Genomic DNA, 12940 nt, shown 5'->3' with positions numbered 1-12940 from the left:
ATCAGTTTGTTCTCTATAGTTAAGAGTCTGCTTCTTGGTTTGCCTCTCTCTCTCTCTCTTTTTTTTTTTCTGCTTTATTCGTTTGTTTTGCTTCTTAAATTCCACATACGAGTGAAATCATGCTGTCTTTCTCGGACTTCTTTCGCTTAGCATAATACTCTCTAGCTAAGCGAAATAAGTCAGAGAAAGACAACATCTCTAGCTCCATTCACGTCATTGCAAATGGCTTTACATATTGTTTATTGTTGTTTTCTTGCTATAGATACTGAGGTTGGCAAAACCTAAAATACTTTCTGGTTCTTGGGGAGAAGACACAACCAAAATAAAAGGTAACAAAGTTAATATAGATGCAAAAGAATGTTGTCTATTAGAACATACCAGGAATACTATTTAAATAATGAACAGGCCAGCTTGAAGTATTTTTTAAAGATTTTATTTATTTATTTGACAGAGAGAGACACAGCGAGAGAGGGAACACAAGCAGGGGGAGTGGGAGAGGGAGAAGCAGGCTCCCCGCAGAGCAGGGAGCCTGATGCGGGACTCGATCCCAGGACCCCAGGATCATGACCTGAGCCTAAGGCAGTCGCTTAACCGACTGAGCCACCCAGGCGCCCTTTAAGATTTTATTTATTTATTTGAGAGAGGGAACGAGGGAAAGAGCAAACAAACAAGGGGAGGGGCAGAGGGAGAAGACTCCCTGCTGAGTGGTGGGCCAGATGAAGGGCTTGATCCCAGGACCCCGAGATCATTACCCCAAGGCAGATGCTTAAACGACTGAGCCACCCAGGAACCCCTTCTTGAAGTATTTTTTTAAAATCTTTAATGAGGGGCGCCTGGGTGGCACAGCTGGTTAAGCCTCCGACTCCTGGTTTCCACTCAGGTCAGGATCCCAGGGTGTGACATCAACCCCCATATCCCTCCAGCTCTGCACTTGGTGTGGAGTCTGCTTGGAATTCTCTCTCTCCCTCTGCCCCTGCCCTTGCTTGCGTGTGTGCGCACATGAGCACACACACTCTCAAATAAAATGAATAAATAAAATCTTTTAAAAAAATCTTAATAAAAGCTTAACTGTAATGAAAAATACTTATTTCAAAATGTTGGATTGACCTCTTTTTCCTGTTAATATAATACCTCTTCATATCTGAGGAGTCTTGTAAATATTTTTTTGAATTTGAGTGGCAGTTGGAATTACCATTGAAATCTGAGTAACTTGGCCTTGTAATTTGATTTTTGCCCTTGGAGCCCAGATACCATTTTCTGACACTGATGATTTCTTGATGAAATTTTGCTTTTAACCCTTTAGGACTGGCTGTAGTTTATACTGTTGAGGGTGTGGTTTTCTACTGAGATGTGCATCAGAATCACTTGGAGACTTTTAAAAAATTTAGATGTCTCCTCAGAATCTCTGAGGATAAGACCCTTTACCATGATTATCTTCAGAAAGTTCCTCAAGTGATTCTAATGTACACCTGGTTATTTCCTTCTTCCTATTTTAATATATCCAATTTGACAAAAATATACATGTGGCATTTATTGTTCTGATTCCCATAGGTGTTTTTCAACCTAAAGAATCATTGTCTAAATGGATTTAAACTTGCAGAGGTCAGTGGCATCAGTTTGTTGAATTCATTTTCTTTTGATGTCAAATAGTATAATAGAATCCAAATTGAAAGAGAGTAAGTAGTATAATTTAGTAATTTTCATTTTTATAAGATATTTATCTGGCATCATGGAATCCCAGAGAATCTGGAAGTAATGGATTTGGTAAAGTAAAACACAATTTACAGGAAATGACATTTTTAGAAGGAATAGTTTATATTTGAGAACCATTTTGTTTTGTCAGTGTTCTTATCAGTCTGTATGTAAAATTATCATAAAATTAGATCTTTTCCTTTTGTTTCTATTTAAGTGTGTTTTTTTTGTTTTTTGGTTTTTTGGTTTTTTTTTTAAAGATTTTACTTATTTATTTGAGAGAGAGAGAGAATGAGAGACAGCATGAGAGGGAGGAGGGTCAGAGGGAGAAGCAGACTCCCTGCCGAGCAGGGAGCCCGATGCGGGACTCGATCCCGGGACTCCAGGATCATGACCTGAGCCAAAGGCAGTCGCTTAACCAACTGAGCCACCCAGGCGCCCTCTATTTAAGTGTGTTGTGACACTGAAGTAAAAAGAAATGACCCACAATCTCTAAAATCATATTAAAACAAGAAATATTTGGGGCGCCTGGGTGGCTCAGTCAGTTAAGCATATGCCTTCAGCTCAGATCAGGATCTCAAGGTCCTGGGATTGAACCCCACATCAGGCTCCCTGCTCAGCAGGGAGCCTGCTTCTCCCTCTCTCCCTACCCCCCGCTCGGGCTTGCTCGCTCACTCACTCTCCCTCTCTCTTGCTCTCAAATCTTTAAAAAAAAAAAAAGTCTTTTTTCACATTCCCTTTCACTGTTGATAGGCATACACAGTTGTAACATGCAGAACAACTCGTTTCAGATGAAAAGTACTAGAAAGTGATATACAATAAAATCTAAATAAATCAGAATTCAGTTTCTTTGGAATCTTCAAAGTGGCTTCATGCCTTAAGTCAAGGAAGAGGAGGAAACTTTCACTTTTTAATCAGTGAAGAAGCAGTATTTGAGCACCCATCAACAAGTAAACACTGCTGGGATGACAATTATATCTAACATGTTTGATGGGTGTGCCATGGGATTGTGGAGATGCATGCTGATTAATGTCTGTAAAGGGAGAGCCAAGAAATGATGAGGTAGACAGGCCAAGAAACAAGGAGAAAAAAATGGGAAGAAAGGAAAGATCAGCAGTAACAAGATAGTGCTTATAAATTGTAATGGTAGTGAATATCAGAAACTTAGTGGAGAGAGAGATGAAAACACAGAATAGGTAGGGTGAGTTCTTAGTTACCTGTTTGCATGTCAGTAGCCCTTGTTGAGGATATCTTTCTTGTTTGTTGTAGGTTGGAAGCGGGTTTTTTACGTTTGATAACCCTTGAAGGCATTGATTTGCCTGGAGGGTATCCAGGGAGTAGAGTTTAAGCAGTATGAGGGGTGGAGAGTATTTATTCCAGTAGAGTTTATTGACATGCTAAGCCTATAATAATAAAGGCTGCTATATTATCGTAACAGAACTGAGGATATGGGGGTATCTTAGGGTTCTCTAGAGAAACAGAACTAATAGAATGTATGTATTTATTTAAAAGAAAAAAAGTAACTCTCTCTCTCTTTCTTAAGGGTGGGTGGGTTAGATTTTAAGTAATTGATTCACATGATTGTAAAGGTTGGCGAGTCCAAAATTTACAGGGTAGGCTGCCCAGATGGAGATCCAGGAAAGAGTTGAGTTGCAGCTAGAGTCCAAAGACAGTCGGCTGTCAAAATTCCCTCTTCCTCAGGGGTTGTGTAAGTCTTTTCTCTTATGGCCTTCAGTTGATTGGATGAAACCCATCTACATTATGGGGTATGGGGTTGGGTAATCTGCTTTACTCACTGTCAACTGATTTAAATGTTAATCTCATCTAAAAAATACCTTCATAGCAATGTCTAAACAAGTGTTTGACAAAGTATCTGGCTACTGTGGCCTGGCCAAGTTGACACATGAAATTAACCATCAAAGGAGGTATAATAGAAACCATCTCATAGCATAGTTCTAGTGACAAGCAAAAGACAAAGGCAAAAAAGATTGATTCTAAAAGAAAAAATGGACATCTAGATATGATTTATATTGTGTTACTTAAGTCTATGTCCAGTTTCAAAGCCCAAAAACTTTCTGCTTTGTTTCTTCAGATTCATAATCTAGCTACGGAGCATCTATTTACAAACACCTGCCTTTAATATTAGAGTTACTAGACTTGAGATTGGTAAGAATAATTCTCTGTGAAAAAGTGGTATTTTAATCCTTGGCCCAAGGCTCATTGAAAAATGCAGAATATTTTTATATGTACCCAGATATTTATTTGATGAGTGACTTAAATCTTGCAAAATGAGATATGGTTGTTGGCTATAACTAATAGGAAATGAGGAAATGGTGTAGCTATTGGAAGAATTTTACTTTTTCAGGGAACAATGCCTGAGCTTTGTCTCTCAATGATGGATCAGTCTAGTCTTTTTTGTTATTGCCTGCTAACATCAAGAACCAATGAATCATGGGTCTCCAAGCTGGAAGAGAGTAAGAACAAGTATACATTAAAGCCTAAGTATTTGATTAAGAACTTTTCAGTGAGGGACGCCTGGGTGGCTCAGTCGGTTAAGCGGCTGCCTTTGGCTCAGGTCATGATCCCAGGGTCCTGGGATTGAGTCCCACATCAGGCTCCTTGCTCAGCAGGGAGCCTGCTTCTCCCTCTGCTTGTGCTCTCTCTGTCAAATAAATAAAATCTTAAAAAAAAAAAAAAAACTTTTCAGTGATCTAACATTATCAAATTGTGGGCATGGGCGAAAACTTTTCTCGTAATTGTTAACACAGAGCACAAGATACTGCAAAGGACAATTAATAGTTTGGTTAATTTTGCCAACTTTATTTTTATTAGAAAATGATTTCAGAACTCTAGAAACATCTCTGTAGATGGAAAAGTGAGGAAATCATAAAGATTGAATTAAGAAAATGAAACTACTCTTAGGAAGTACTTTGTCCTAGGTAATCTCATGGATTTAAACTATATACTGAGGTATTTTTCAGAATATTCAGTGCATTGACCTCACAGGTAAATTTACTTATTTTTTTTTCATTACTGACTGCATTGCAGCGTAGCATTAATGATGCAGTTTTAAATATTTTTACCTAGAATAATATTCAGAGTCAAATATGAGAGCTTAGAGAAACCTGTAACCTGGTATTAGGTCTGATGTCATGTTAAGGAGCATCATCTTGATAAAGTGATAAAGAATTTGCAGGAACACCCAAAATACCCACCACTAATTATTTAAAGGAGAGATGTTCCTTTTTTATCCCATACCATGGAATTCTGCATTCCAAAAAACATACTGAAGCTTGTGTAAATGTGTAAATCAAAACATGGATGTGTGTTGCCTTTTTTTTAAAGATTTCATTTATTTGGGGGTGGCAGAGGGAGAAGGAGAAGCAGACTCCCTGCTGAGCGGGCAGCCTGATACAGGGCTCCATCCCAGAACACTGAGATCATGACCCGAGCTGAAGGCAGACACTTAACTGACTGAGCCAGAGCCACCCAGGCACCCCACATATGTATGTTTTGATAGGTTAGTTGTACATAGATCAGAATGATTTGGATGGTGCACACAATTCAGAGAGAGCAAGGGGAAAAGATGATGGTAGAGTGAAAAAAAACATTTCTTTTCCAGGGGGAAAGACCATGTTTTGGGAGGTGATTGCTTCAGTTTTCATTTCTCAAAATTTACAGAACATCAGTCATGTGACACTACCTGGATCATACTCATTCTTTGTTACACTTTATGAAAAAAGTGTCAAAAACAAGTGAACAAGAACTTTGATAAGAAATCATGTCCCAGGTTCATTGCAGGTATTCATCGTATTTAAGCTGGGATTTTTAAAATACATTTAAAGTTCAAAACTGATGGCAGGGGTTAACGTGTATGGTATTAGTTATAGAATTTGTTTATATTATTATCCTGGTTAATCCTCACTAAATCCTGAGGTATATTTCACCTTTAAGTCCATTTCATAGTTGAGAGAAGCTTAGAACTTAACTATGTGTTAATTTGATTATCTAAAAACAGTTATGGCATATAACATGAATAGGCAGTTTTATTTATGTCTCTTTTTTGTTTGATGCTGTTTATCTGTTGTTCTTTAAAAAACCTTGGTCTGGGCACCTGGGTGGCTCAGTTGGTTAAGTGACTGCCTTCGGCTCAGGTCATGATCCCAGGGTCCTGGGATCGAGTCCCACATCGGGCTCCCTGCTCGGCGGGAGGCCTGCTTCTCCCTCTCCCACTCCCCCTGCTTGTGTTCCTGCTCTCGCTGTCTCTGTCTCTGTCAAATAAATAAATAAAATCTTTAAAAAAAAAATAAATAAATAAAATAAAATAAATAAAAACCTTGGTCTGATTCTTTTTGTCTGATTCTTTTTTAAGAGAAAGCCAGCAGGGAGGGTGGGGAGGGGCAGAAGGAGAGGGAGAATCTTAAGCAGGCTCCGCACTCCACACCCACCGTTAGCCCCGAGTCCTACATGGGGCTCTATCTCATGATCTTGAGACCATGACCTGAGCCAAACTCAAGAGTTGGAGGCTTGGGCCGCCTGGGTGGCTCAGTCATTAGGCATCTGTCTTCAGCTCAGGTCGTGATCCCAGAAGCCTGCTTCTCCCTCTCCCTCTCCCACTCCCCCTGTTTGTGTTCCCTCTCTTGCTGTGTCTCTCTCTGTCAAAAAATAAATAAAATCTTTAAACAACAACAACAAAAAGAAGTTGGAGGCTTAACCGACTGAGCCACCGAGGCACCCCTTGGTCTGATTCTTTTGAAATGTAATGTATGGCTAGTGTCAACTAGGAAAGTAGCTTTTAGTTGTTTAAGCCAATTTGAGATCTTAATTCATTAAATTATAGACAAATATTTTTTCATCCTTTTTTACCACCTTGTGGAAAAAAAAAAAGGTTAGGGGCACCTGTGTGGCTCAGTTGGTTAAGCGTCTTCCTTTGGCTCAGATCATGATCCCAGGGTCCTGGGATTGAGCCTCATGTCAGGCTCCCTGCTCAGCGGGGAGTCTGCTTCTCCCTCTCCCTCTGTCCCTGACCCCACTTGTGCTCTTGCTCTCTTACTCTCTCTCTCAAATAAATAAATAAAAATCTTTTTATTTTTTATTTTTATTTTTTTAAAGATTTTATTTTTTGACAGAGAGAGAGCGAGAGAGGAAACAAAAGCAGGGGGAGTGGGAGCGGGAGAAGGCAGGCGTCTCGCTGAGCAGGGAGCCCGATGTGGGGCTTGATCCCAGGACGTGGGATCATGACCTGAACCGAAGGCAGACGCTTTTAACAACTGAGCCACTCAGGCACCCAGAAAAAATCTTTTTAAAAAGAGGTTATCTTTATTTCTCTTTATTGAATTATTGTATATAAAATCTGTGTAAGGATAATAGATAAAATAGCTGGAAGCACCAGGAGAGGTATATCTGTAATATGAATAGTCATGCATATTAATAAAATACCTCACATCCTATTAGTGACTTTGAGAAAAATTGTTTTTTGGAACTATGCTAAAAACGTAATGATTTGCAAAGTACCATGAAACATGCAGTTAATTGGGAAACAACAGATTTTATTTAACTTCTGAAAATGAACTAGTGTGCAAAGGTACTCAGTAAATTTTTTTTTTACAGATTTTATTTATTTGAGAGAGAGAATAAGAGAGAGAGAGCACATGAGAGGGGGGAGGATCAGAGGGAGAAGCAGACCCCCTGCTGAGCAAGGAGCCCGACATGGGACTCGATCCCGGGACTCCAGGATCATGACCTGAGCCGAAGGCAGTTGCCCAACCAACTGAGCCACCCAGGCGCCCGGTACTCAGTAAATCTTGATTGGCAGTAGTTTCTGCCTTGCCCCATTGCTGTATCTGGAAAATATTGTTTGCATTAGGAATATGAACTATAATATATGTGCTGTTCAAGCAAGGTAGATAATACGCTGACCCTCTTTTTTTTTTTTTTTTTAAGATTTTATTTGAGAGAGGAAGTGAAAGAGAGAATGGGGGAGGGGCAGAGAGAGAAGCCAACTGCCTGCTGAGCAGGGAGCCGGTTGCGGGGCTCCATCCCAAAACCCTGGGATCTTTACTGGAGCCGAAGGCAGATGCTTAACTGACTGAGCCACCTAGGCACCCCTCTGCTGACCCTCTTTAAATAAAGCATTGTCAAGTGACAATTTCATGAGAGCAGGAGTTATTGGTAATTATCCAATTACTATAGTGTAGGTCTTTGGTGTCTCTCCTAAACTCTTAGGTCTACATTTAATAACAAATCTGATTATTTCCATTGTATATTTGTTAATATCTACTGTTAACATATAGTTAGTTGTTTGTTTTTTCCTTACACACATCTTTTATTTTCTGTATTTTCCCTATTTCATAAACTCATGGTTAGCAGGGACCAATGTACAAAATAAATTATTAATGAAATATGTTATAAGTTGTTTTAATAAGTGTGAAACCTATGATAACACATGGAAACTGAAAATGAAAAGAATTTAAATTAATTCACTCACCATCCAGTTTTGTAACATTTTTTTTAATGCTCAGTTATTTATCTTTTCTTTTTTACTTTTCCCGTTCTTTCTATGGTGAGGTACTTATCCAAGCAATAAACGTTGTTTTGGAGAGCTGCATTTGTATAGTAGATGAACAAATATAATATTAGAATATAGAATGGTTAAGAATTCTGCATTCCAAAAAACATACTGAAGCTTGTTTCTAGTGCTTAGGCAACACAGATCTGATCTCTAAGAACGCCTAGATATTGACATGCAAATGAATAAATGAGACTCTTCTTTGAAATATGTTTGTAATCCATACAAGTAGCTTAGAAGGGATTATTGAAGTGCTGCCAGAATACATTTAAAAAATGTTAAGTCTTCTCATTCATTATGTTGACTTTGGAAGAATTTGGAAACTGCCTTGAGATGCATGTAATATTTTGTTTATATGTGCTTCTTTGAGGGAAGAGATCTTGATTTTCATTACATTTTCAAAGGAATCCAGTGACCCCCAGAAAAGATTAAGAACTCCTTTACCAGGTGGTATGAAAATATTGCCTGGTTTATTTGTACTGTTAGTTATAAATATAGATTGTTCATTGCAAAATATTCTAAACTGTCTCTTTTGCTCTGTTGGAGAACCATTTCTTTCGTCATGTGATATTTTGCAGTTATATGTTAAAATGCTAATCAAGCTAAAAGGTAAATCTGAGAAATACTGTACATTATATTCTTAGATTCTTAGCCCCAACATTTTATTTTTATGTAAACTTTACACCCAATGTGGGGCTTGAACTCACAACCCCAAGATCAAGAGTTGCATTGTCCACCAACTGAGCAAGCTAGGTGCCCCACCACACAAATTTTTTTGACCCATATCCCAGACATATCATTTTACTGATAAATTTTTTTTTTAAGATTTTATTTATTATTTATTTGAGACAGAATGAGAGAGAGAGAGAGCACATGAGAGGGGGGAGGGTCAGAGGGAGAAGCAGGCTCCCCGCCGAGCAGGGAGCCCGATGCGGGACTCGATCCAGGGACTCCAGGATCATGACCTGAGCCGAAAGCAGTCGCTTAACCAACTGAGCCACCCAGGCGCCCTGATAAATTTTTTGTTGTATATTTCTTTTCTTTTTTTTTTAAGATTTTATTTATTTATTTGACAGCGAGACAGCAAGAGCAGGAACACAAGCAGGGGGACTGGGAGAGGGAGAAGTAGGCTTCCTGCCAAGCAGGGAGCCTGATGTGGGGCTCGATCCCAGGACCCTGGGATCATGACCTGAGCCGAAGGCAGATGCTTAATGACTGAGCCACCCAGGTGCCCCTTGTATATTTCTAAAAGTCTTAAAAATAACCACAATATTGGGATGCCTGGGTGGCTCAGTTGGTTAAGTGCCTGACTCTTGATTTCAGCTCAAGTCATGATCTCAGGGTTGTGAGATACAGCCCCACATCCGGCTGGGCCTGGAGCCTGCTTAGGATTCTCCCTCTCTCTCTGCCCTGCCACCCCTGCATGCACGAGCTCGCTCGCTCTCTAAAAATAAATAATAAAAAGTAAAACCACAATACCATTATGATTCTTGAAAAATTCACAGTTATTCTTTAATATTATCAGACCTCCATCCAATGTTCATTTTCCCCAAATATTTGTTCATTGATTTATTTTGCAGTTTATTTTTCAAACAGTTTTTTAAAATTCCAGATCTAAATAAGGTCTGTAAACTGCAGTTGTTGATATGTCACTTTTGTCTTTATCAATCTGTAGGTTTCCCTTTCTGGCTCTTTTTCTTCTTTTCCTTGGAATTTATTTGAAGAAACTGGGTCATTTATTTTATAAAGCTTTTCACAGTCTGGATATTGCTGGTTATATCCCCATGGTGTCTTTTAACATATTCCTCTGTCCTTTGTACTTCTTGCAAATAGATAGTTGGAGCCAGAGACTTAAGCAGATTCAGATTTGATTTTGTGGCAAGAATATTTTATAGGTGGTGCAGTGTTATTCTGTCATGGGATACATCGTGTCTGGTTGTCTGTTTGCCTTTGGTTGATTAGGGGGTGAAAATAGTGATATTAAAATTCTTTATTCCTTTCTTCATTTCTCCTGTGTCTTTTTTTTCCTCCACCAGTAGCATTTAAGCATCTCATTTGGTTGAGAAAAACATTTTAACATTTCCAGCTATTTCTAAAGATACTTATTTATGGTACTGTCTTTACTTCATCTCCCTGCACTTATCAGACATTTATATATGGTTTCTGTATGTTCAACCATATCCTTATCATTTTACTGAAACCATTCTCATCAAGGTTATCAGTGGGCTCTATACGGAATGGAGCAGACCCATTTCAGACCTTATTTTGCTTAGTAGTTGGATAATGTTGGCTACTGTTGATTGCCACTTCTTTTTTTTTTTTTTAATTTTATTTATTTATTTGAGAGAGAGAGAATGAGAGACAGAGAGCATGAGAGGGAGGAAGGCCAGAGGGAGAAGCAGACTCCCTGCTGAGCAGGGAGCCCGATGCGGGACTCGATCCAGGGACTCCAGGATCATGACGTGAGCCGAAGGCAGTCGCTTAACCAACTGAGCCACCCAGGCGCCCTGTTGATTGCCACTTCTTGAAATATTCTTTGGCTTCTGTGATGCACTCTTTCCTGTTTTTACTTTTACTTCTTTAACTGCTTTCTCTCAGCCTCAGTTGTAGACTTTTTTTTTTTTTAGGTGTTGGTCTTGTTCTGCTTGGCTCTAGCCTAGGCCCTCTGCTCATCTAGTTCTGCGCATTCTCCATGGGTCCTCCATTGTCATGGTTTCAGTTACACCATCTCTAAAATGATAAGTGCCAAATCATTTTTTGGTTTTTGGGTTTTGGGTTTTTTTGGTAGGTTGGTTCTCTTCAGAGCTCACTTGTTTGTACTATTTCCTACTAAAAATCTCGCGGGCACCTTTGAATCAGCTATACCTAAAATGGAATGAATCATAACTTTCCTCATCCCCTCACACATAGGAGTTTCCTGTTCAACATAGTTCTAAGCCAGAAATCTCTGGAAGTTATCATTGACTCCTTGCTTGACCCTTCTCACACCTTGCTGCTCAAATCTAGTCACCAGTCACGTAAGACTTACCTGGTTAATAATTTAAATTCAAGTAATTCTCTTCATTTCACTGCTGCTATGCTAGTGTGAATCCCTATCATCTATCCCCTTCATTACTGTAAGCCTGTCTGGTCTGTTCCTTTCCTGTCTTTCTGGTCCATTTTTAACTATGTGAGTAAGAGTGATTTTTCTGAAAAACGTATCTAATGGTTCCCCATTGCCCCTAGGATAAATGGAAAGACCTGAGCTTGTTTTATGATCTTCATCCTGAGTCATCGCCTCCTATGTAATACTTGTTCTGCTTTTGCACTGGTGGTTTTTTGTTTGTTTTTAGATTTTATTTATTTGAGAGAGAGCGAGCAAGGGGAAGGGGCAGAGGGAGAGAATCTCAAGCAGACTCCACACCTAGCACAGAGCCCAATGTGGGGCTTGATCTTATGATCCTGAGATCATGACCTAAGCTGAAATCAAGTTGGATGCTTAGCCAACTGAGCCACCCAGGTGCCCCTTTTTGCACCGTTTTAACTGACTGTTGCAGTAGACTTTAAACTTCTTGAGTGTAAAGACCAAGTATTTTCCTTCATTATACCTGGTGCCTGGTACTGGTGTTTTGTAAATGCTTCATGAATTGATAAATTGTGCAGTACACAGTTACACGTTCACTGATTTGTTTACGTCTTGGTTTTATTTTTATTAGATCATCCTAGTATTCTACTGCCGTTATTCTTGTACATTGGTTTAGTTTTTTGGCTAGAGGTAGTCTCTCCATAATTAAATTGGACCCTGTGGATTACCATTGTTCCAGATAATAGAAACCTGTAGACAGTTCACATAGTCACCACCATCAGATAAGCCTTACCCTAATGTGACCATTATCAGAGTGTAGGAGTCCCTAGATGCTTTTGCTTGGTGATGGTTAAGACTTAGAAAAGTGAGGGGTGCCTGGGTGGCACAATCAGTTAAGCGCCTGACTCTTGGTTGTGGCTCAGGTCATGATCTCGGGGTCGTGAGATCAAGTCCCGCATTGGGCTCTACGCTCAGCGCAGAGTCTGCTGGAGACTCTCTCCCTTTCCCTCTGCCCCACCCCCCACGCTCACACGCACTCTCTCTCTCAAATAAATAAGTCTTTAAAAAAAAAAAAAAAGACTTAGAAAAGTAAGGCTTAAATAACTAGAAGGTGTGGGGCGCCTGGGTGGCTCAGTTGGTTAAGCGACTGCCTTCAGCTCAGGTCATGATCCTGGAGTCCCGGGATCGAGTCCCGCATCGGGCTCCCTGCTTGGTGGGGAGTCTGCTTCTCCCTCTGACCCTCCTCCCTCTCGTGCTCTCTGTGTCTCATTCTCTCTCTCTCAAATAAATAAATAAATAAAATCTTTAAAAAAAAAAATAACTAGAAGGTGTTAAATACCAAAGAGAGATGGTTTTCTGGGGTGTCCATTGTGTTTGGTTCTCATTCCACTATTTATTACTGACATTTAGTCATATTTTTCTAGATTTAAAGAGATGTGGTGCTTTTCAGCTGTCATTTTGAGCCAGGTGGTCTCTAGGTTGGAAGAATCATTAAAGATCATAAAATAAATCCCTGATTATATTTGCTAGAATTGCTGAACAAAGAAAGATCTTCCCATGTCCATTGGGAACATCTGAGCACTCACTTTTTGTCTTAGGGATCATATTTAAAACCA

At 39.5% G+C, this 12940-nt stretch overlaps 1 protein-coding gene across 5 annotated transcripts in view; it reads left to right on the top strand.

Annotated features, from left to right (window-relative positions):
- Positions 1-12940, top strand: part of PAFAH1B1 (platelet activating factor acetylhydrolase 1b regulatory subunit 1) — an 87692-nt gene that overhangs the window by 22757 nt on the left and 51995 nt on the right. For 2 of the 5 annotated variants that reach the window (XM_035027538.1, XM_035027539.1), the window contains exon 2: positions 263-329. The exons of 2 other annotated variants lie outside the window; for them this stretch is intronic. The gene's annotated coding sequence lies outside the window, so the exon portion shown is untranslated. Of the gene's footprint in view, positions 1-198; positions 330-12940 lie in introns of those variants that run through there. One more of the 5 variants, XM_035027537.1, reaches the window with a different exon arrangement.

Source organism: Mirounga leonina, unplaced genomic scaffold (assembly GCF_011800145.1).
Source record: "Mirounga leonina isolate KUSES-001 unplaced genomic scaffold, KU_Mleo_1.0 Mir_200, whole genome shotgun sequence".
In the NCBI taxonomy this organism is placed as follows: domain Eukaryota; kingdom Metazoa; phylum Chordata; class Mammalia; order Carnivora; family Phocidae; genus Mirounga; species Mirounga leonina.
The sequence above is the reverse complement of the archived record's forward strand: the minus strand, read 5'-3'. Positions and strand labels throughout refer to the sequence as shown.